Source organism: Cyphomyrmex costatus, unplaced genomic scaffold, assembly GCF_001594065.2.
Source record: "Cyphomyrmex costatus isolate MS0001 unplaced genomic scaffold, Ccosl1.0 scaffold123, whole genome shotgun sequence".
In the NCBI taxonomy this organism is placed as follows: Eukaryota; Metazoa; Arthropoda; class Insecta; order Hymenoptera; family Formicidae; genus Cyphomyrmex; species Cyphomyrmex costatus.
The window spans coordinates 3,894,063-3,920,891 of NW_017275207.1; the positions used below are offsets into that span (position 1 = coordinate 3,894,063).

The 26,829-nt window shown below is 36.5% G+C and overlaps 1 long non-coding RNA gene across 1 annotated transcript in view; it reads left to right on the top strand.

The window, feature by feature from the left end:
- Positions 1-1,061: 1,061 nt before the first annotated feature.
- LOC108781409 (uncharacterized) overlaps positions 1,062-26,829 on the top strand; it is an 86,567-nt gene continuing 60,799 nt past the window's right edge. The window contains exons 1-2 of the long non-coding RNA XR_001940942.1: positions 1,062-1,221; positions 3,971-4,754. This is a non-coding gene — a long non-coding RNA (uncharacterized LOC108781409). The remainder of the gene's footprint in view (positions 1,222-3,970; positions 4,755-26,829) is intronic.

A 26,829-nucleotide genomic window follows, 5' to 3' on the forward strand; every position in this document is an offset into this window, starting at 1 on the left:
ATATTTCTTCTGGAAAAATTATTTTTTTAACTTTTTAGAAATTTTTGTATATTAACCTAAATGATGATTATATAGTAAACAGATCAGTAGGATTAATGATAAATTTGGAACGAAATTAAAAAAAAAATTTTTATACACTAACCGTTGTGGAGTAAAAGATGCTCTCTTTGTTGAGCTGAACTTTAATACGAATAAATTATAATATAATCCGTACATTTGTACGGATTGTATATTAAAAAAAATTTTAATTTCTTTTTTTATTATTAAAAGATACTTAAAAGTCTCGAGAAACTATATTATTTATTTATATATAATTATATATGAGCAATTTTTTTCAACTGGCATTTTTGAAAAAAAATGCAATTATGCTTTTAATTATTTTTTGAATATTTAACACTCACATTGATATCCTGTCGTACACATTCAATATTTTACACAAACAGAATGTAAAATTTAATTAAAGAATGCTTTTTTTTTAAACAACATGTATACATAAAATGTTATAAACTTCGATAAGAGAAAAACAAAAACGTATACAATATGCGCCCTGGATTATCTCCCGGATCGCTCGATCTCCGTAATTTATATCAGCTTTTTCCCTCTCTTCTTGACGCCGGTCTTAGCAGTGAGGATACACAAACCCTTTTGGCTTTTACGCATCGTACGTCCCTGACACCGGCAAGTCGTGCGATTGGCCCTCCTGCGGGCGTGGGAGCTCCGCGGGGGTTCATAGTTTGTCGCACGGTTAGTACAACTGTGCTGGGGGTGGATCGAGGCACGCGGGACGGCTAGTACCTGGGGTTGGGGCGAGACGGGGGTAGGTAGGCAGAAGTTGATAGCCGGTCGGCGCAAGTGCGACAGGGAAGCGGCGGGGGTGAGGGGCGTATTGCGGCCTGGCGAAGCCCAGTCGAGTCCCGTGAGTCCGGGCAAGCACTGCTATCGAGTAGGTGGCATCGTGGTGGTGGTGGTGGTAGTGGTGGAGGTGGTGGTGTTAGGCGTCGTCCGGGACCGAGGAGAAAGAGAGAGAGAGAGAGAGAGAGAGAGAGAGATTCCATCGAAAGAGAGAGCGAGAGAACCGCCATCGAATACCGCTGCCGCCGCCGTCGTCGTCGTTATTGTCATCCGTAGTAGTCGTAATCGCGGTCGCTGTTGTTACCGTCTCCGTCGTCGTCTTCGCGTTCATCGTTGCCGTCGAGGCGGTGCGTCGCCGTCGCGCGCTCGGTAAAAGCCCAGCCCCGAAGAATGGAGTAAACAGCCTCCCTCGTCTCTCTCGCGCCTGCATGTCGATAGAGCGAAATGAATGGAGAGAACGAAAAAGGCAGAAAGAGCGAGAAAGTTAACGCGAGCGAATGAGCGAACGAAAGAAATCAGAGAGAGAGAGAGAGAGAGAGAATATGTGTGAATAGGAGAGACAGAGAGAACATAATGTGATTGCGAGTCGCGAGAGAAAGGGAGAATGATGCGTTCTCAGAAGCGGTAAAGAAGTATACCCGTCCTAGTTGTTATCGGAGGGGAAAGGAAGAGGACGCGCCTACCGGTCGTGCGGCGCGCAAAGTCTTGTCGAGCTGAGCCTCGCCGGCGACGAGGTGGCAGAGGAGGAGGAGGAGAAAGTGTAGGAGGTGTAGGAGGAGAGGCTACGGCAGCGAGAGCTGTCACTTCGATCGCCATTTTAGCGCCGAGGAACGGCTGTGTCAGATACGCACGTCGGAGCCGGTGCGTGCTGGTGCGTGTCGACGACGCGCTGCAATGGACGCATATCTCGCTTGCTCCGTGTCGTGCCCTCGCCTAGCCGTACCCTTCGGCACTCGCGACCTTTCCCCTTCTCTCTCCTTAAGGATCGCGCGCTAAACCCGAAGGAAGCGTGACGCGCCGCTATATAGTCGCGCGAGAAAACGCGATGTTCGTTGATCGATTTTTACATTAAAAAAAAAAAAATCTTAATTACGCAGTCCTACGTTATTCGTATAAATATTGGGTGCTTTCCCAAAATTTAGGAACACAAGTCGACGCAAGCCTAATTCTACCTCTCTCGACGTTCAGTGAGCGATGAAGATAGAACGACGTGTTGTGTCGACCTGTGTCACCAAATGAAAAGCATCTTATTAGTATCTCATTTCTTAATAAAACGATCTTGAAATAAGAACCGAATACCGAATACTGATCTTCGTCGGCACGTATCTGTAGCGGAGATTTTTCTTGGATCGGACTGCGTCGTATACTTTTTAATCTTCGACTACAGCAACGGGCCATTTAGATCCGAAGTGAACATTTGGACGACTGTTATATACAATTTGTACGATCGATACGATTGATATGGCCGGTATTTATAGTCGATTCTTGTATCTACAATAAGCCGTTATAGATCGGAAGTTAGGAGCAAGTTCTAAGTGGGTCAGCAGTGTCATAAGGCGCGATAAGTCGGTAATCAGTGCCTGCAGGGAGATGGCCAGATTCCATTTTTTACGATTTAAAGTTAGATTACGTTATGACTGACTAATCACATAATGTATTATTATTTGTCCTGACAACTATCGCCCTTCTGATTAGCGGTTGAAATGTTTGTGACGTAACGATCTAATGTTATTTATTCTGGTTGTAAGATTTATGACTATAATTCTGACTTATCGCTAATCTGATATGAGTGATGACTAACGGGTTATTGTAGAAAGCCCATTATATTTAACAATAAGACTGTCTTTTAAGATGTTATGAATCCATCAGAGACCCGAATATATCTTACGATCCTACTTAAGATGGTCTTAAAGAAAGAAACGGACTACGAGTACCGTCCTATAGGTTTTAAATCATAGATGAAGAAACTTGAAATGTTCTTCTATTAATCAACGTGAAGCGAAGGTTCAACGCAGGACGTTTTAAAACTTGGGTGTCGTTTCCATAGCTAAGGCCTTAATTAACCCGGGTTAATTTTGCGAGAGAAAAGACCCGATCGTGTTTTCGCATCTCTATTGTATATTTGACAAATACATTTCCCTTTTAAGACAAGACAAGATATTAATTCTTAATTTCATGGAGAAACATTTTCGGTCTATAGACTATAGTCGACGTTGCGTGCTTGGCAAACGCGAGTTTTCTAGGCCGTTGCGTGCTGCACGCGGCGATAGTGAGTGTATCTCAAAATTTGTGCACTAGTAATTCGAGTAATCGCTGATCGTTAGTGTGGCCGATTTCTAAAGCCTCTACGGCGAGCCATAAATCTCTCGAACGCGACGTACTATTTGCGCGCTTCTCGCGAACTATCGAAGGACGTTCACGCGTAACCACCAGCCGCTAACTTCATTCGGTTGACGATTCGCCTCGAGCGTTACGGTTATGGCGTCATTTTTCACGGTTGTGGTACATTGCCCGCGGCGAATATTAACGAATATTAACGATATCGTGGAATTTCAGAAACGATATCGGTCGGTTGATAACGAGCAGTTCGATTTTTCTCGTTAGTTTCGTGAAAGCACACATGCAACTTTCAAATGGACGGTACGCGACTCGAATTCGTGGTATTAACTATCAGCGCGAAGGAAGAAGGTTAAAGGATGCAAGGAGGAGTAATAAAAAGAGTAGAACGGATGGAAGGAACGGTGTTCAGACATGCACGATGGATGCGTGAGTGACGGACAACAGAGAGGTTATAGAAAGAGAGTGGGAAGAAAGGAGACAGGGTGACTCAACGGGCGAGGAGAGAAGTGAATGGGCGAATGCGATGAACGAACGAGCGAGCGAGTGAGTCGGGGCGAAAGAAAGAGGAGAAAGCTAGTATCGGAGGGAGAAAGAAGTGCGCGAGAGAGATAGCGAGGGAGGGAGAGTACGAAAGAAGCCCGGCGCCATACTGGCTCCCCGCGATTTCGCGACACGCACGCATGTCGGCCAGCCGGTCAGCGAGCGAGTGATGCTGGTTTCGCGATTCGCACCGAAAAGACGACGCACTCTCTGATCGATCGCGAATGCTTTTCTATAGATGCCGAAGCGGCGACATCTGTTCCCGCGCGTTCCCTCCGCCACGCACCTGATCGCGGATTACCCCGGAAATCAGCGATCCACCGAGGAAACCCGCCCCCTGCGGCGTGCGTAAAAGGGACGAGCGGAACGCGTGAACGCGCGCGGCCGAGAGGAATCGAAGGGGCGCGCGGCTCACGATGATTCTGCGCGGCCTGGGACTGTTTACGTATGAGTGCGAGTGAGACAGCCGAACAGACAGAGTGAAAACGCGCTCAGGTGGTACACGCATACACACACGCGTGCAACGCGCGTGCGTGTCGGACCGCCGTCATCGGTGAGAGAACGACAGGATTGTTTGAAGGAAAAAAAAGGGCAGCGGAAGAATCGCCGAGTTGTGTGATGTTGGGCCCCGCGGCACCGCCGGGTTCCTCGTGGTGATCAAGTGCTTCGCTACGTATACAGTGCGTTTGCGAGGGGAAGAGAAGGAGGAAGAAAGAGAGAGAAAGAGAGAGAGAGAGAGAGAGAGGAACGAGCGCGCCGGAACCGACGGTCGCGAGTGTGTAGCGCGATCGGAGTCACGAGGCGACCCGGAATAACGATATAATAGCAAGCCCGGCGGGCTGTATGTGAGTGTGTATTCGCCGCTCGGAACACGAGGAACGTGTCGAGAACAGGGGGTCCCGAGTGACGTCGGGGGGGCGCGTGCAGACCTGACTTTGCCCCCCCACCCCTGCGCCTATAATCGGCACCCTTCAAGGCTCGCCGAGGAGAGGATAGCTCGCCGATTTCGCGGTGTGGTCTAGGTAAGTTTTCAAGATGTTTCTTACGCTTCTCTCTGTCTCTCTCTCTCTCTTTCTTCGTCTAACGATTCAAGGAAATTATCTGCTTCGCTCACGCTCTGAGTTTATAGCTGTATATAAAGTACTCACAATCAGCTGACAATGAGAACTGACAGCTATACGAATAATCTTTTTCGTACGCATTTTGAAGTACTATATCAATATTTTTGCTAGTAATATAAATAATTGTTAATTTTATAATTGTTGTAGAGAAAATAATTTAATTTTATCATAAAAAATTGTTATACCATTTCTTTTATTCAATTCAATTGCCTCAGTTAAGTCAAATTAAGAGCTGAATTAAGAGCTCCACGTTTCGTAAAAATGGAGTAAATGAAATCTGAAGGTAAAATAATGGAGAAAATTATTATAACATCACATATTTAATCAAAGTATCAATGCCATACGTCGTGACTTATTGTTAGCCTTCACAACATAGCCAAACGTGTGATATTCATATTTTTCTTAATCATTTTAGCTTTAGAGTTTATTTATTCCATTTTTATCAAACATGGGGTAGTCCACTGTCGCTCTTTAATTGAGTTAATTAAGGCAGTCTAGTTTAACATGCGATGCAGAGCATTTTTTAATGATGAAATGAAATCATTATTATATTCTACACCAATTGTAAAATTAGAGCAGTTGTTTATTACTAGAAATTATTCATTACGAGCAAGTAGAAATTTAAAATCAAATCTGAGTTCTTAATTATTAAATACTTCTGTGCTCCAATGGAGGTATCGACTCCAAACAATATAATCTAATAAAATGTTACTAACTTTAAACAATAAAATCTGTTTTCTTAAATTTATTTTACACCGAATTTCGCTCTAATACTGCTGAGTATACAAAAATCAAAGACACATGAATATTTTTATTTATACAATTTTGATAAAAGATTATCCGTTTAACATATCTGCTCATAAAGTGAGAATACAGCTTCATCTGAAATTTTTGATCTTCACTACAGAGCATTTTACTAGCATGATAAATACGAATTCATCATTGTAATATATGTAAACTATGTCAGATTCCTTTTCCTGTCCTCACGCAAGTAAAGTGTTTTATAGTCTTCAGGGTTAACCCTTTCGTGCTCAGAGTGAGATATACTCTTCTACTTATTTCTTGTCGTGAATCATATTTAGCAAATGATATCCCTTGCAAATGTATGTCCCTCTAAATGTACATAATTCTTGTACATTTTTTTTAGCTTAAAAATATACGCAATAATTACATACAATTTAAAATTAATTTGACGGAAGAATCATAAATCATTTCATATATCTTCACATAATGTCTGATTAAACAATAATTTTTACGCGTACCAACTCTCTTTTTGTTTCTAGTTACACACATGGTGCGTTATTAAAATATTAGATGTAATTTTAATATTCAAAGTTAAATATTTTTAATGATACGTTTATCTTTATTAATAATTTATTATTGTTTTTGATGTATTTTCCGATACAAGTTTTCTTATAATTTTGTTACAAGAAATTATCAGATAAGCTATTGAGAAACAGATTAAAGTATCATACAGAAATTATCATATTAATTGACTAATATGTCATTCATTCAAGTGACATCAGTTAATTCCGGTAGGCAATTTATCTCTTGAGTTATCTTTGTAGTGGTATTTATTCTGTGACTGTTCTTAAGTTATAAAGAGTCTTATATATTGAAGAAGAAGAAATTTTATATTAACTTTTATATAAAATGTGCATAATGTGAGATGACACCAATTTTTCGACATTTCCTGCTCCGATTGATCGAAATTTTATGATAATGAAACAGGTCCACGTACTAAAAAAAGAACATTTTGCCATACATATCCCGTTTTCTTGCGATTTTATTGAAACGGTCACCTCACATGTAATCCACTGTGTGATTTAACGTTATATTACACGTTTGTACCGTAAGCGGTGACGTCAGTAGTGCCCGTCAGGCAGTACTGATCGCGTAAGTATATGATTTACGAAAAGTATAACGTTACTCACGATACTCACAGCATCTACTTTTATGCGTTATTTTCCCGCGTAATTCAGCGCCTCGATAATGATATTATGTTTAATGAGACGACCTGGTGAGTGATTTACTGTAATTCACTCGTATTCAGTTCGTTACATATCGTGTATCATGAGTATTTACAGATTTATATTACGTAATGAAAGTGTAAACATAACATTATTCGTATTCTAAAGTACGACACGCGTACAACTCATTTTGCACAAATATGCTAAATTTTGACGATTTTAATGCATATATTGCGAAAAATGATATTTAGTGAAATATAACATTGACAGCATTATTCATTTTAATAACATTGATAATAATAGCGATGATAATAATCACAATGTACTAATAGGAATCATGATACTTAATACAATTATTAGAATTAATTATTTAAAAAAATATTACGAATACTATAAAATGACACCAAGTAGAAAGTTTTTTATTTGTCTTATTTTTATTAGTTTACAGTGTTAAAAATATGCAGTAAACATTGTACATAATGATACTTGTTATCAACAGCACGATGTCTGTTTATAGAAAAGGTGAATGTTATTTTTTAAATGAATCACATAATGTACGAAGTGTATGATATGAAATACATAAATTGCAAAATTTTTTTATGGAAAATCGAGTTGGAAACAAAAGCTTTTAATAAATGTTACTTTATGGAGCGTACTGTAACAGTGATAACGATCATTGCAACGTTAGTACTAAACGGTACTTGACTCCATGATAATTAATCCATTTTTTTTTTTTTTTCGAAACTGGAGCAGACCTTTTCCCGGGCTTTGCTCACGTTTGATGGGGAGGGGGGGGGGGGACGGCTTCAGAGGGCGCGTTCTAATGAACTTCATCTAGATAGCGCGCGCTCGATTCTTTTTCGCCTCGTCACGCGATCGATCGTTCGCTCCTTCGCGTTCGACATTCAATAATAACCGGGAGCCGCTCTCGGGAGATCATTCGGCGCTTTCGATGCGGGAGGTCCGCGACTTCGTTCGACTCGTCCACGTCCGTGATGATGAAATATCGTATTATCGACGTATTTTCATCGCCACGTTCTTCAATGAACTTCCTCTTGCGCCGCAGGAATTCACGGGATGGGAATAGAATTAGTATTCTCGAAAATTGATCGTTTTTACAGATAATGTACGCAGGATAGGTATATAAAAAAATGCTCACTTTTTAGTACTCGTTAGATATCGGTAGTTATTTTTACAAAAAATGACTTCTTGGGTTCTTGGGTTTACAACTTTCCTTTCTACATGAAGCGCGGTTTCATTTTAAACCTATTTATCTACCTTCTTGGTGATGAAGCTCACCTGTAAGAATTTTAATGCGTCGTCTACAATGGGCAGTAGCAGTACAGTGGCAAGGCTGTAAGACACATCGGGAGTAAGCTGATTTTCCGGTATAACAAGACACAGAGTAAGTCCGTAAGCAATAAAGAAGTAGAACGTAAGAAATGGATTTCAACCATTCACACTTACGTATTTACTTTACCCTATTATACTGAAAAACTAGCTTACTTTCAACGTGTCTTACAGCCTTACCACCACCACCACTACTAATCATTGTAGATGATCCTTTGGACTCTACACATTTACGAGGACGTAGTTTTTTGAATTATGCCTGGAAGAAGAAAGAAAATCAATATTGAATTAGTCGAAAAATGATGAGTGAAATGTAATGAAAATTCGATAGATCAATAACAACTCTTGTGTAGATTTTCTGTACAGATTTATTATAGATTCAGATCGTTTTCTCTCGTAAGACTGTGATTACATATGAAGTTATATCACGGTAGCACGATAAATTCGTGTGAATGTGGAGAGATCCCTCAATTATCCAGCCTTCTGGATCTCTTAAAAAACGTGTAAAAACGGAACTGCTTCCTTTTTTCTCTTATTCCCGTGTCTTCGTTTTGGCGCTTTCGCTGGAGTTAATCGACGCTGCGAAAGAGTTCGTTGCCGACTACTGGCGACTTTAAAATACGGCCGGCTTTCGTGGCTCTGACCATTAACAGGCGGCACGGTTAACCTCAGAAAGTCTACAGGTCGGCCTTCCGCCGGCCTTCCGCGGGCAATTTCATTCCGGTATATGATGAGGAAGGATGGCAAAGAGAAACGAGGTCGACCGTTCGTTCTTTTTCTCCGTACCTTTTCCGGTCCCCGACTCGAAAAGAAGCGATCTTGCAATGTCGTTATCAGAGGCGCGGATAATGACTCTTCGATTGTCTTCTCCTCCTGTCCTAACATGATTACTTTAGAATAATAATATGATTTTTAATCTATCGTCAGCCTTTAATCTATTACCATCAGTAGTTTTATTTTCACTTATTTATTTATTTAAATTTTATTACGTTATTCTTTAATGATGTGAGATATACACTGAGTGAGAGAAAAATGTCCAAATACTGTGAAACAAATGTTACTCACGATGTTTTCTGCGATATTGATATTAGTTAGGAAAAAATTTAATTGTGATGACGAAATATACATTTCTATAAAATATATATATCTTATTAATTATAAAAAAAGAAAATAGGCGGCTTATTTACTAACAAATAAAAATTATTAATTTTATTGAAATAAATATAGGTATTTCTTATAATAAATTTTTAGTTATTTTTTTCTTTATAGGAAAAGTTTATAGCTTATTTATTTGTAACGATCTTTTCTTCGTTCCTATAAAAAATAATCTTCCACTATTTTTTTGCTTAGAAATATGCTATCCCACAGGGATAATCCACACAGATATTTAACTTTAGCAAACATACTCGCGTTCGTCTGTGGACGCTCATAGACATGTACATACTATACATCTTTTATATTTTGTTTTGTAAATAATAATGCAATGAGTAGTTGAAGAAAAATGCGAAGAATAATCCGATTTGATAAGAATAATAAAAATAAATCGAAATATTTTAGATGTATATGTATTATACTATATTTAGTTGCAAAAATAAAAAAAATAGAAATTTTGCTCCCTACCTTTTTCGTGATGAGTTTGGCAAATACGCTTATTTCGACCACACACTAAGCGAACTCTCTTTGAAATACAACCTAATATAATCCGATCGTGCAAAGAAAAATCGTGGACCAGATCATTCAGAGTTCGGAAGAGGGGTACCTGAAATAACAGGCACGAAAGGGTCGCTGGATTACATTGTGTATTTGTTCAGAGGGGTCGATACGCGAATTGTTTTTAGAACGCATTGGTACCCGGGTTTGTTTGTCTCTTTCACAAGTAAAGATGCACGTATACGTTAAAGATCAAGAGCTGCGGAGAGCACATAGACAGAGCTAGTATATCTTTAACTGTTTAACACAAGGAATATAAATTTGTATAATTTTAATAACTTAGATAATAAGAATTATATCAATTATATACCTTCCATAATAAATTTCTACGTTTTTATTCTTCAATTATTTTATTCTTATGAACAGAGAATTATGTTTACTGGAAATTTCGATTATGTAATAATTGCAGGTCAAGGTATAATCCTATTTTTAAAATTTAAGAGACAGATATAGAAAAGGATATTAGACAACAATACAACGATATCCATCTTCATAAATTACATTCGAGACGTAAAATAATGCTCAGACAAATCATGCCGAAAGTTGCGTAAAAGTTTTTTTTTCTGTCAAGAAGAGGCTCGTGTATCAAATCTGAGCGACGTTGGAGAATAATCGTTCCTTGAAATTCCTGCGCGATACTCCTACGCCACTACAGCTAGCGTTTGCTAATGTTTGCCACTGCTGGGCTTCAAACGTTACATGCACGCTACGCTTATTAATCGACACGGCGCCGGCATAAATCATTGGCAAACGTAAATCAAGGGGGGCAACGAGGAAATCACTCCGCTACGCGAAGAAGTCGCGAGATCGGAGTCGAGAGCTCAGCCTCCTCGCTCGCGAGAGTTCTCCTCTCATTATCAACGAGACGCGGATACATATTTTACGAAAGTCCAGAGGTGAGTTCTCGCGGTCGTGACGAAGAGGTAGAGATCACTACCAGACAAGGCGGAATTAAATGTAAGAAATAGCAATAGCAGGAGAGAGAGAGAGAGAGAGAGAGAGAGAGAAAGGGAGAAGGAGAACACGATCTCGGGCGGCGTTGGCGTCCTGTGGAAAAAGACAGAGATGAGGCGAACAGGCAGGCGGATGGATTCGAAAGGACTGGCCACGAGAGAGAAAGGGGACCGAGAAGAGGATCGCGGAGGTAAGGCCCCCCCGTCTTGCCTCCCTCCTCCCATCATACCGCCCGGCCGAGATAACTGAGGACACCGAGGCCCGTGGGACTGGCGAGCCACGGGTTTGTTCCTTCTCTCCTCTCTCACGGATACGAAAGCAAGAATCTAGGACTCGACGTGTATACACGTCTACACGTGCATACAGGGTGTCTCGACTTCTTTGTCCTCTTAAGAGCTACAGGCAAGGTTTCTTCAATTTAAAATGGACACTTTCTTTCAAAATTTTTTTTATGAAATTCGGAAATGTAATTAGGTATACATAAGCATGCTACTTATGGCGCGAATAATTCTTGAGTTAGAAAAGTGTGAAATAAATTGCTAATTAAATCGTACATGCACACGCGCTAATTCTGTAATACGATATTAATTGGATACCTATTAGGTAATAACTCGACAGAAATAGAATAATACATTATTACAGTATTAACGGTAATATGTTTCATACGATTTTAAATGATTTTTGTGTATATGTGTTAGTACTTCCGAGTGATCGTTTTGAGCAATTTTCCTCAGAAATTGGGTACATTGGTGATGGTAAAAAATTACTTTTGATTATTTTTGATAAATTAAATAATATAAATATCTACGAGATTTTTTAGTCCTTGTTTTAGGCTCAGCTAATCAAGTATTTCAACAAAGAACAGTCGATATCGGACAGTCTGCTTTATAATAGATAAACTCAGCTGCAATTTTCTGATTTCTTTGTTAGATTTAAAGTCAGAACAACGTTGATTGTTTTATCTGTCTAATGATTGCAAAAATCGTGACGTGGAATAATTCACAAATAGAGAGAGAGACTAAGAAAGAAGAATCGTCAAAGAACGTGGAATTAGGAGGAAGGATGTTGAACATTGAAGACACCCTGTATATACTTAGACTGTATCCGAGGAGGCGCGTCGTGCACGAGGCATGCCTCGCTCGTTCCTCCTCGTGCGCCACGTTTGCCATAAGGGCGCCGTGCCCGGTTGCATCATTACGGTGCACGCTCGTCATACAGCTCGTTTCATCCGTGAACAGCGGAAAGATGCATATGTGAATTATACATATGAGGGCAGTCTACGAATACTGATTCAATTGAGTCGACCATTTTAAAAAAGATTATTTCAATGCTGATAAATGAATAGGGCAAATGTGAATAGAGATAAGATTTTATTCTCAATCATTAAATTTTCTATTACACTTGAAACAGTAATGGCTGTATTAATATAAAATGGTATCTATATCCTTTGAAAAACAGCAAATTCAAGAATTTCTAAAATAACCAATTTACAGTTTGATTACATTAGTAACGAATTATTTATACGTTATATATATAAAATACATATCAATTTTACTGAAATATCTCAAAATTGAGAGAATAAAGATGTAAATATAATTTTTGTTCAACTATCAAAATAATTTTATAAGAAATTCAAGCATGATGAGCAGTGCTGCAAAAAGTTTTGACATGCTCAGACTAGCTAATTTAAGCGTCTTACATAATTATTTTGATAGTTTGCCCTATATTATTTTTAGATCTGCATGTATCTAAATTTTTAGATATTTCAACAAAGCATCTTTCCATGTACGAATAAGTATATATTAAATGTTTCTTAAAGTCTTATATAATTTTTTTACAATATGTTAATATCTCTTATTATATAATATCTAAAAAAGAAATTTTAAATCACGCAGTGAAATACCAAAATTGACGTCAAAAAATATTAGATGCACATCGATTTATTGATACGCGGTATAATTAAGGAATTATTTAACGATACGTTAAAATGTGTTAATATATTAATACGTTAAACATTAATAAATATTAATAAAATATATTTAAAAAGTTTTCATATGTTGGCCATTGTTAAATTCCAGCAAGACTTATAATATGCGCTACGTAGCTGCCGAATTCCAATAAAAATTGCCCGAATATTATGCGGCCTTATCCTGTTTCCACTCATCTTTTTCTCTCGTTTACTTTTTTCTCTTTTTCTTTCTCGATATTCAGTCGAATGCTCATATCATCTTCATCCGGTCTTTCGTGGCTCATTTTTCTCTTTCCTCATTTTCAAAAAGCGAATACTTTTGTTCATAATTTTCTTTTTAGAAAATTTATTAATATCCTTTAATATATCTCTTATCTCTTTCGATTCTTTATAAATATTCTATAACAATTGAGACTTTTTAACGTTACAATTCTGATGGTCGTTTTCTTTTGCATAGGTAAGGTCCACATGCTCGAATCGCTCACGCGATCTCTTCAAGTATGAATTTTCGATTTGCCAGTAGGTAGATGGAAAAATCACCAGTCCAGTGGACTTCACTCTCGGCCGAAACATTTCGAAACGTTCTTCGATATATGACTTGTTCGTGTCTGGAATAAATCCCGAATTCGAAGGCTGCTATGCTAGGATTCAGAGTTTTCCTTAGGTCGACACGTAATGATCAAACGATGTGTGCCATCTTAATCGCGCATTGCGTTCACGTAGCTCCTATGCGGCTGGATCGGCTTGCTGATGTGCACGCGTTATCATCCGCTACGGGAGTTATCTTGTGTCAGACGAAAGGGTCACGTATTCGATAACACCATGATACCCAGAAACATCTTCGACGGACTCAGGTTGATGCAAGTCGAAACATTTGCCACGGTTGTTTCTCTCGGTTTGCTCATATCCGGTTGATATTTCAGACAAATTTTTAAGTAAGGTAACAGTACTCAGTATAATCTGGTATTATCAGCTTACTCGCTGTTCTTAGTTATGAAGGTATAAAGCTTCCGTGAAATAATACGCCAAGCTTCATACACAAGTACAAATTGAAGTATGTAATAAATGCCTTCATATAATACGATTTAATTTTTTGTCTAAAAATAACACATTATAAATACCGCAAAAGCGTGCGCGCATGTATAGTATATGTAAATGAAAGCGCTTATGACATTTACTTGGATTTGGTGTAGTTACATTTTCATAACATCCATATAAATATCGAAAACGTCTCATCATATTTTTAATTAATGTTCGAAAATGTTTTTTTTTACTTTAATTATGATTATTAGTTTTCAATGTTGAACTCAGCAATAAAAAATTGCAACGATTAAGTAGATCACATTAGATACTGTTATTTTAGACATTACTGTCGTTAAAGATAAAAAATAAAATTATGACATCATGTACTATAAAATATAGCTTGATATTATATATTATCTCTCTAAAAAGGTTGTGTGCTATCACTGAAAATATAGAGTTTCATGATAGCTACCAAATGTTTAGTGAAATAATGCCAATTAAATGTTTGGTTAATATAACTGAACGTAATTTTAACTTTACAAATATTTAGCAAATATTACTGTTGATGATATCATATTTGGTAATACTAAATATTTGTAAAGGTAAAATTATGTTTAGTTATATTAATACCAAATGATATTAACCAAACATTTAATTGGCATTATTTCACTAAACATTTGATAGCTATTTCCGAACTCTTTTATTTTTCAGTGTACAACATTAAAAATTTAAGATAAGCCACCGTTAATCTCCTACTGTAGATATTTCTCGAATAGAATCAGCTCTCCATGTTACTCAAATAGTCTGTGAAAATCAGAAGTGTAGGTAATTTAAACATACATGTACAAGCGACAGATAATGTATGCTACATTGGCGACAAATAAATTTTATTCATTGGACACCGCGCGTGCACGACATGAAATTCAATGACACCAAATTCCAAGCGCTTTTGGTGCCGTATTCGGAAAATGCACGCCGTATTCGAATTCCGATTATCCCAGCGTAATACAGCGGAAGTCAATATTGGCGTGTTCCGGAGGAGTTGCCGCGCGGCACAGCGGCGGAGTTTAAAGGACGTCGTTCGGCTCGCTCTCCCGGAGGAGCGACGACCGTCGCGCGGCGACGACGGCTGTCGACGGGGGCTCTTCGCGTTACAGCAGGACGAGAGGCTTTCATTGTGATTTCGCGAGCGAATTCGTCGAATATCTCGGAGTTCGGCCCCGAGCGGCGTGTCCTTATATCTTCTCTCGGATGGCTGTCGGTATTCGTATACGAACGCCCACTATACCTCTTTCTCTCTATCTCCTCCTTCTGGACCTGCCTCCTTTTTCGCCGTACTCGCTTTCTCATTGTCAATGTTCGTCTCTCTTTTTGTCCCCCTTATCTTCCTTCTGTTCTTTCTCCCGAGAACTCTGTCCACCGGCCGTAGCCTTCTCGTAGAACTTCTCTTATTGCCTCTCTTCTTCTTTTCTCGTATACTTTTCCCTCCACTATACCTACTATCCCTCTCCCATACTCTTCCGCAGGAGAGAATTCTCTTCTCTCATTTTCCAACTCGCCTCGGGCCTTCCAAACTTTACCATCTTCTCTCTTCGTCTAAATAGACCTCTTAGTATTTCGTATTTCTTATATTGCGTATATATGTACGTTTGTACATCTTTGATTCTACCGGACTTGTTTTACTTTATATCGTTCCTTTTATTTTTCACAATTTTGTTATATTTCATAAAAAATGAATTCGAGCTATACTCTTATCTTATATATATTGTTATAGTAATTTGATATTTATTTTGGAAAGTACCTTTGTTTAAAAATATTTACGTATTCTAAGTTATGTATAGTATAAACTGTATTTTATTTCTTTTTTTCTCTTGTGTTTATATTCTCCTCGTACTTACATTTTATACTTTAATTGCACACTTGATTTTGATTCATACAATATCGTAGTATTGGTTTTATAATTTCAAGGAAAATTTTGAAAGAAAAGTTTCGAGAAAATTCTCCAACATTATATATATTTCTTTCTTATTCTCCTCCTCCCTCTTTCTCTTTTCTACTTGACATTTGCTCACTTTTTTCAAACATTGTACAATTTATATCCCCTACTAATGTAATATAAAAGATTGTAAAAGTACTGAAATGTTAATACACATTTATACTTTTTCTCTCCATTTATTGATTTGTTCTTTTTCTTTCGTTCTTTCCTTTTTCCCATTCTTTCTTTGCTTCTTCCATCTTATTCATATTCCTTGATTTTTTTTTTACTCTATATGGTATTGTGAAATCTTTTTTTTTGACTCTTTGCTTTTCCTTGCTTTGCCTATTATTCTTGGAGTCATGGCATCCTTCCGGTTCTTTCTCACTCCATCTCGCGCGCTTTCTCTCGACGCCGGTGCCATGGCAAACTCCTCTCCTTAATTTTCTACGAGGAACGCGCCTTCGCGATTAAGACAAAGTACAACGGACTCATCGAGCTATGCGAGGCGTATGCCACTGACTTCTTTGCCGTATTCGCAAAGGGGAAATGCCTTTGAGATCCTTAACAGCGAAACTTTGGATAATTGGATGTAATACTTACTTTTTATGAAGGGATTCTGTGCCAAAACGCCGGTAATATCGCTCGGGCAGACTCGCGTCGAATCTTTTCGAATTAATATTGCACGAAAAAGAGATTTATGTCTTACGCTTATTACGTTTAACGAGGAAAAGTAAGTTGTACGTCGTTTTATATCGACTATGTATTGTGCAAAAATAGTATTATATGATAATGATAAATATATCAAGACGAATACACACACACATGTATGTTATCTAATAAACTTGAATTAACGAAATCCAAAAAATAAATTATTATATAGATTTGTATGAGATCGAAATATAATTAATAGAAATTAGAGGGTATTATTCGAATAGTTGGACCTACATTCAGTAGTTAGTGTAAAGCGTCGTCTACAACGAGCGGTATAACAGTAGTGGTAAGGCTGTAAGACTCATCGGAAGTACAACTACTCTCTATTGTATACGATCCTTTAAATCTTGTAACCAGCTCACTTAATGTTTCTGTTGAATCGATTCAAGAAGAAACGAAAATAAGTCGACCTGTTTATAGAAACGATGTTTCTGTAAAATAATTATCGAGTCAAAGGGAAGTTGCGTTATTCTTTACTTCTATCCACTTGGAAGATCACCTGATACGAATCATTTAAAGTGAGACATACAGAGATTCAATTTAAGCGATTCGTGAAAGTGCATTAGAAGGCTTCGTTTCGCATGTAGTTATGGAGGTTAGATTTATATAGACGATGTTGAATGAGTTATGATTCGGTTATTGTACATGGACGTTGTAATCGTACCGTAAGTTTTAAATGAGAGGGGAGTTTATCTACATCTCTTATTTTCGACATTTTAATCCTTTCACTACCGATTGGTATACCGGAATACTACTTCAAATGTCACAGAGTTATAAAACTGTTATTGTTCTTTATATTCGCGTACATAATACGTTTATTATATTCAAGCGGTTCTCGCGTAATTTCACAACTTCGTGACGAGGAAAATGTTAACGACAAAACTCTCGGCTTTTGTGACGGTAATCTTCGTTTATCGCGTTTGTCGTGAACGAATCATCCAGCGGAATCATCATCGAGACGTAACTTGAGTAAATTTGGCTTAATTTTGCGAAGGTGGTAATAATTCGTGCAGTGTGTGCTCCCGACATTAACGGAAACGCGCCATCGCTCATCAGCAGCGAGGAGCCCGAGATCGCGTCCCGGGGTCAATTCCTGAGATAATAAATCAGTACACGCGTTAGGACGATAAATCACGGCGTTCCACGTCGACGCGCCCGGCTTCTCTCCGCTTCGTCTTCGCATTCGCCAAACCTCTTCGCGATTAGGCACCCAAGTTTCGTTTCCTCGAGAGACGCGACGTTATCTCAATCATAATCGCAGAAGTTCGTGGCACGACCGAGATTCATCCCGCTCGGGTGATTTTATTTATTTATGTTTTTTTACCGAAGCTTTGCAGATCGCATCGCGGTCGCGGCCGAAAGAAAATCCGTTCGTTTTTATTCAAATGCGTGGGATCGATGTAATCTCTCCACGTTCTCGCATCGCGTATTATTACCGATAACGAATCGTGCGCTTACGGTTTACGTCTTTTTTCACTTAACGTCTAACGATACTTACGGTATTCTTTTTACGATATTTTTACGGTACTTAAAAATATCGAAATATTAATTAGTTTTTATCAAATTGATAAATATTCTTTTAATTCCTAATTTGCGAAGTAATTGTTAAATTTATGTTCTTTTTCCATTTAAATAGAGAAATAGTTTTTATAGATATTATATTATTGTACTAAACTTATCATTCTTTATTCTGCATTTATCATAAATCATATTTGATAAAAATTTGCAAATATATATTTTTCTATGCTACTCTCTGTATACACTGAGAAAAATATTGTTCATTTGATTAATTTAGTTTGTTTTTTAGATAATATGTTAACTATATTATAATATGATTTAAATGCATTCTTCATCGAGAAAGAAATATAAAAGACGAACTAAATTAGTTTAGTCAGTTGATCAATTTTTTTTCTTAGCGAATATATTTCTTATCTGATATAATTTTATATATTAAATAATATTAAATTCATTAGATTTAATTACCCTATAATAAGTCATAAAAATAATCAATTATAAAATTCTGTACTTTCGTATTTTTATCTCTTCCGATACAAATTAAAATGTAATTTCTGTCTGAGTTTCGCAATTTTGACCAAAATTGAGTGCCATATATGACTACATGTTGTATCTCTTATCGTTCTACCTGTTATCTTGTTTTTGTGAGCGTAATTATCCCGGTGCGGTGTACAAAATTTAGAATACACATTGCCCAGCGAGATATATCAAACTTAACTTCAGACTCCCGAACTAATTTATCGTAATGAGGAATAATGAGCAGCAATTTTCTCCCCGCCAAGCATGTCGTATCGATTTCTTCCTCTCTCTCTTTTTATTATTTTTACTTGTTTTTTTCGCTCGTGCTCCCTTCTTCGGCGAAATCTCGAGATACTTTAATTAAAATCTGAAGTGTACATAATTTTCACGTTTTATCCGTCGCAGATCACCAACGGTTGTGGATTTTGGGAACGCAAAATTAATATCTCTTCGAGACTCTCTCTTTTTGTTATTTTTGCTTCTTCTTTTTCGCTGGTACTCCCTTCTTCGACGAAATCTCGAGACACTTTAATTAAAATCTTAAGTGTACATGATTTTCGCCTTTTTTTCCGTCGTGGATTAGCAACGGTTGTGGATTTTGGAAACGCGAAATCAAGAACACTATATCGTGTTCCTTTACGCGAGACCGCAAGTTGTGGGAATCGAAATTATTGGATCTCAACGGCTGAACCGATCAGCAGCTTCTACGTACGCTCAATGCGAGCTTCAACTCGAATTGTGTGATAAAAGTGTTTTTATTTTTTTTCTATGTGTCCTGCGAGTGGAGATATTGCAACGCAAAGTATGGATTTGTAACTTTTTAATACGTCGTTATGTTCGTCATCACCTAGTTAGAATGTACTATTGCAGGTTTTGGCACACAAGAGTGCGCTGGTGGTGCAAGAGATGTTAGCGAGTGGTGGATGTTCCTACCCTATATAGGGACTCTAGCATGATCGGGTGCATTCGTTTTGAAAACATTAACTCTTTTTACACCGAGTACGTGGTATTAACTTTTTATATTAAATTATCTCAATATCAGTAATGTATTTAAAGAATGATGTACTAAATTGGTACAATATTCATCAATATGATTAATTAAATATACATATGTTTACATGTATTGTCAAAATTAGTGTTAGGTAAATGTTTTACTTCTTTAATTTGTTGTTTGAATTATATTCGTTATTTAATTTGGTATGGTTGTTACGTGATTTAATTTAATTGGCGCCAGTTGTTTTGATATCAAACCTTTTATATCATTAAAGTTAATGTTATAACATTAAAGTAATATTATTTATTTATTGTAATTTGCTATGGGATTTAACTTAACGCTAATTGTTGATATCAAATTTTTTATACAAATAATACATATCATTAGAGTTAAGTAAATAACAAAGATAGTACCACTTGTTTTTTACTTTTTAATTTGATAGAATTTAACTTGGTTAGTCAAAACTCTAGCGTTTGGGTTTTAATTTTTAATTTGGTATAATAGTTTTTATCAAACAATAATTTTTGACAGAGAATTAAAGCTGCTATTACTTTGGATTAGAATAAGAAGACCTCCAATAAGAATATCTGCGAAAAAGAATTAAAAATGCTATTACTTGGGTTGAAATAAAAGTACGTGTAACATATCACTTAGGTTTTATTCGAGAAACACAGAGGTATATTCTTAACGCCTTTTTTAAAAAAGGTAAGTTTGTACTGATATCATGCATTGTCTAGTGGTAAACGTGGTTCCTGTATAATAATTAACAAATACCAGTTAATATTTTTTCGAGATTACTATACAACTTTATATGCATGGCCGCCGACCATGCGCAAATTAGAAAGTAATTCGTTGACGCACGATAAAGGGGTGAGATTCGTGGCGCGGAAAAGGATGTAATACCTCTTTCACAGTGCGTTTGTCTCCTTTCGTCTATTAAACTCCGCTTGACGGTCGAAACCGTCAATTACGTCATAATTGCGGGGCGGGAGGTAACGCCGGCGATTGCGTTTCGCTTTATGGCTTTCCGAAGATTGCTTGCCGAAAGTTCATCGACTTCCTTCCCGCGGCCGGCTGAGTCGATGAAGCGAGCCGTGGTGGAATTTAATCGGCGTCATCGCTCGTCGTCATCGAGGATCACGGATCGTAACGTGAACCTTTGAAGCGCGTAAAAGAGATAGGTATGATAGATAGATAGTGTATATTACATGCCCAGGGACTTCAATTCTCTCAGGACATAAGAATTGATATAGTAGCAAAAAGCCAAAAGTGAATAGTAATAAAGTACAAATTTGTTGGAGATAGTGTCCGACCTATACAGAAATATATCACGAACAGTGATTTAAGATCTAGATGTAGAAAGAGAGTATGAAAAGATGGTATCGTAGTTACATTATGCGCGTCAATGCAGGAAGTGTACGTATTTCAAAGACTCAAATGCTAGTTGTGGATTTATAGCTAGGTACTTATATTACAATTTTACAAATAAAGATTTATAAATTGTTAATAAATAAATTAATTAAGATTTTATTGAAATAAGACAAAAGTGCGATAGTTGAACAGCGTTCAGTGATCTATATACGTGTATATAAAAAAAAAAATTAAGAAATTTATTTTGATTAATTATAATAAATTATAATTTCATAGAAATTTAATTAGAAAAATTTTAACTTTTGAAAGAAGGGAAACTGAGGAGAAATAGTGAAGTTAATGCCAAGAACGTAGATTCATTTTTAAATATTTGAAACAGTAAAGAAAAAAAGAAACCAAAGCAAAATGAAAAAAGCAGCAAGTCTAAGAGAACAAAAACCTGCTGGAGAGGGAATGATTTTTGTGAAGCGTACCTTTGTTTAGGTCTGCCGATCTCCTTAAGCTCTTGATGAAAGAAAGGAAGGCGTATATCGAGACCGCGTTATCTCTCCATCGAGAAACGCTGCGCTGGACGAAAAGAAAAAATCATTCTGATTAATTTGATGCTGTTCACCAGAGCGTGGTCTGATCGACGTTCAGACAGGGATCTATCATCGCTGACGCACGATCGAACTGGTCGGACGTGTGTAATTGGTAGAATCAAATTTATCAGATATATTGGTTTAATATAACTATAGATAAAGTAAAATATATGATAATAAAGATTTAACCAATATATACGATTAAAGTAAATATAATATAGCCCGTATAACAAAAATGATAATTTCTGATATTATCGTGATGTAGTATAGGAGAGAGTGGGGGAACTGTGAACATACCTAAAGAAAGAAGTTAAATGAAGTCGATAATTTTCATCAATTATAGAAGTCTTTGTTTAAAAAAATGTTCTATTTATTTAGCTTTAAATTACAATAATTAACATTCATATCATCAATATATAATATTAGTAAACTATAATTTATAACTATAATATATAACTTATATATAATTTTAAACAGGAAAACAAAACCGATTCGACATTGCATCGCATGATGGCGCGTAATTGAACGGCAAGAGTTTTGTTTCTTGTTTCCACTTATACCTAAGTGCGTTCGGGGAGACGCTATTAGCGCTATTTTTGTCATTCAGTCTTTATCGTTTATCAGACGTAAAACAAGGATAGAATGACATAAATAGCACTAATAGCGTTTCACCGAATGCATTCCTAGTTTATATTAAAGATATCATATATGAATGCTAGTTATCGTAATTTTTAAAGCCAAATAATCTGGAGTATCTTTTAAATAAAAATTTTTATTAATTGATAAATAATCGTCAGCTTTATTTAATTTTTTCTTAAGTTAATCGCATTTTGCCATTTTTCTTTATATCAAAATTATTAAGAACATGCAATCGTCTTTATCTTAAACGGCGTTAAAAACTAAATTTGAAAATATGACGTGTTAATTTTGATCTTTTAAGTATAAAATATGCAAAACTTTTTTAATTCTATAAGGAACTGTAAAACTATATGAAAAGTGCTATTGTTGAATTACTATTGTATTATATTGTATTAGAATATCGTGCTAACTTCATAGATCTCTCTATCTGTGAATTTGTGAAGCTCCATGAAGCTGTTTTTACGTTTTATATTCGTAAATCTTCAATTATAAAGGCTAAAAATAGTTTCTTTTAATAACATCATGCGTTTGTCATTGTATAACCATTTTTGCGCTGACGACATTGCTCTTATTTTTCTTCATATACAGATCAACCTTCTCGTTTTCTGTCCCTCGTTCCTCTCTCTAAAGAGTAACAGCCCTTCACGAGCACACTTCGAGCTTGTATGAAACTACACTCGACCCCATTGCGTCCTCAATTCCCTTCTTTGAGGAAGAGATTAACATACAACAGTGTCCGAGTTCCGTCCTTTGCTCGCATCGCCGCTTTTTTCCTTTACAGTATATTTTCTTGGCATTTAAATAAACGTTTAATCGTCTACTTTTCTTTCATGTTATGTTCTATTACATATGCAGACAAGAGAGTTAGAAAATATTTTACCGATTCCTACAAAATATTATTTTGAGAAATTCCAAGAGAAATTACATATAGAGATTTACACCAACTAAAGAATATAATGAGAGTAAACGTAAAATTTTTTTCTCTGAGGAATCTACGTCAAGTCGTAAAAGATGAAAAAATTGAACATCTCTTCGATCATAAGCTTTTGTAATCGAAGAAAGATCGATGCAAATCTCATTCTGTAAATGCTTCCGACAATTTGTCGAGGAGGGTTTTAAAACGTGTTACGTGCCATATCGTTATAACACGGCGGCGAACACTGCTACCGTGACACGCAGTAAAGCGAAAAGACGACGGTGTCATTATGAACGGCGTACCCGCCGGCTACGTAAAAAGAAAGCGTTACATACATTAAACGTCCGCGCAGATCCGATCGTTCGCCTTCGTTGTAAAATCTCTCGACGCGTCTTTACGACTTGTCGACGTGGTAGCAACATGCTCTTTTATCCTTACAATTTTACTCTCTTTATTTTATTCTATTCTGCGCATCGCCATCGTAAGCTCGCCCGTTGATTGTATCTGTAATACTGCTCTGATGACGAAACGATATTAAATCAGATTTAAAATGTGCGATTGCTTTTTCAAAGTAGCTTTATCGCGATGAATATCTATAAAGATTGTATAATACTATTATTGAATCTGCTACTTTATTTATTTATTAAATGCAGTAATCCGGCCATGTTCAAAAATTAAAAGACACTACTATAGTTTCTTATCTTCAGCCTCCAAAGTCCATTTTTGGGGGGGTACAAAACTACTAAAATATAAAAAAAATTTTGAATTGCACGTAATAAACATATTCTCGGATATTTACATGTTTTAATGCAAATTTGATTAAATGTATGTGCTCTGGTTTATTTATTTTTTTAAAATACTGTTTTTATACTCTTTCTTGTTTTTAGATTTTTTTTTAAATAAGAAAATTATTAAATTAAGAATTAAAACAGCTATTCAGAGTACACAATGAATGTACCAAGATTCTAAAAATAAAAATGTGTTGTAATAAAATAGGATTAATTTAACGTTCTTGCTATAAATGCAAATAATAAAATCTTTTTAATTACCTGCTGATTAACTTTCCAGCATTTGCATAGAGATGATTTTTGAAAGATTTAAATTGTTTGTATTTAATTAATTTGTGTTACAACATTAACTTTTATCTCGCGTTTTTATTTATATTCTTCTCTTTGTCAAGATTCATCCAGCTTTTGTGAAAAGAGTGATATTCAGGTTCTCTTGTCGCGAACCCAGAATGTCCGCGTGGAATATGCAACAAATCTCACCACGTGCTCACACGTGGACTAGTCCGAGTCTTTTTTTTTTTTTTTTTTGGAGAGAGAAAGAGAGACAGACGAGGAGAAAATCAGAAGAGAAGGTGCAAGAGAATGACAAGCTAGAGGAAAAGAGAGCACGAGAGAAAAACGTCCAGCAATGTCAGCAATTCGGGCGTTGTAAACGCGCGTCAATCCGTGACGCGGCGCTACGTTTTGTTTATTTTTTGAGGAAAGCGCTCAGGCAGCACGTGGCGGCTGCCGCTTGCGAATGACACGTGTGCATACAGCGCTGCGCTTTCTCCTCTTCTTCCCTCTTCTCCTCCCTTCGTCGCTCATTCACGGTCGTTGGTCGCCGGCGACACGCGTTTGCACGCGGGAGCAAAAAAGGCGTGACACCTCGCTGCGACAATGGCATGATAATTCGCGCGAATAATGACGATGTAAGAAAACGGGGCGAGAGTGGACTTTAATGTGAGACCGCGTCCTGTAGGATTGAAAGTACTTAACGGAGGGAAATTTACTGTCTCAAATCTTGCTTGGAAGAACAGGAAAAGTAGTTTTTATTTTTTTTTTTTTATCTTCTTTTGACATACACTAGCAATTACATTATGGCTGTACGGTCCACTTGATACTGCAAATGCTTCGAAGCATTTTTTTGATCGATCAATTAATAACATTTCTTCCAATTGATTGATCAATCAAAAGCATCGAAGCATCTGTGTTGCGCCAAATGTCGTGAACTACATCTTTAATAGAGAAACAATACTATCGATATATGTATATTTTCGAATTCTCTAAATTTACGTTGAGTGAATGTGTGCAGCTAATATATTTAATATGCACTCTTTTATTCGTCGCAAATCTCTCATCTTTTCTTAGGTTTAATATATTGTGATGTTTACTCAAGTTGTATATGCATACATATGTCTGTAAAGTAATGACGATCCTCTGTTTTTGTCTACTCTATTTTATGCTGGATTCGACGCGTTGCATACTTCGCTGTTTACGACTAACGGTAAACAGCGCATTTAGTATCCTACATTTAACGGTACTCGTAGTTCTGATTTTGATTTTTATTAGTCTAATGCGAGGACAGCGTGCAGCGTCCTAACGGGTTCGAAGATCATATGACGACATTTAACAATCACGGACCCTGGTATTATGGGTTGAAGAGTCAGGAAGCACATGCGAGTGCAATGGGTTAAGCGATGCTGTTTATTGATACTAACTATTAATGAAGACGACACAAGAATGTAACGAAATAATCGGCACCGCCGCCGGCTGTAATCCCACGACTTCTCGAGGTTTACTACTGCACATCGTAAACGGTATTCGCAAATGGTCGGAGCATAAATACCAAGATAGTTTGCAAATAGTCGAGTAAGACATACTCGAGAAGCAGCTTTTTCTCACCTCTTACTGTACTCGCTACACTAACACTATTAGTGACTTCTGTTGGATCATGACACAAAATGTTTGTTTCTTAATGTACAATATCGAGTCAGAAAATTATTCTTTATTGCAATTGTTCTTGTACGATCTTTACTATTATTAACGTATTAAAAAATTTGTAAGTTAATATTTTGATAAACGTTTTTAGCTCTTCTCGGTACAAATTTTATTTAAAAACAAATTGTAATTTTATGTTTCCTTGAAAGTTTTAATAAAATATATATTATTTATTAAAACGTTTATAATAAAGAAATATCCTATGATATAATAAAATAAATAAAATAAATAAAAATTCAACAGATATATGAGATCTGAATATATATAAATATAATATAAATATAAATAGTATAAATTTTGATATAAATATCAATATACTGTATCTGAATTATTTTTTACAGAAATGTAAACATATAAAATAAGAAGAATACATTTTTTGTTTTACGTTCTTTATTTAAAACACACTGATGCTTATAATTTTTATCAAGAACATGTGAATAGGAGCGATTTCGCTCGACATCTAAGCTTTTTATTTATCATACGTTCGCATAATGTAACGATGAATTCCTTAAATCTGATTATCAAGTTAAATAGATTCCGACACCTACTTTTATATGTGTTGGATACCTCGGTGGATGCTTTGCTCGGTGTCGAATTATGCTTATTTGTATGAAAAAAGAGAAAGACAGAGAGGGAAAGAGAATATCAAGTCTCGACAGAGGAAGGATTTTAAAAGTCGATGAGTTTCGTCGAGATAAGTATATCTGCTAGAGCGCAGTGCTCACATTATTTTCAAGATTATTATATTCGTATCGTTCTCGTTGTATACTCTTGAACCGTATCCTGCACTTAATGCTTAATGCTGCTTAGCCCATGATACCATTGAATACGACTTTCGCATCGTACGAATAAAAAGTTCTTTAGTTAGCGGTAATCTCGATTCATATAAAGTTTATGTCTTTATTTATTTATTTATCTAAAGTTGGATCTATATACACACACATTTTATATGTATATACGTATATTTATTTAGAAAATGCTCAAATCAAACCGAGCATATCGTATTAC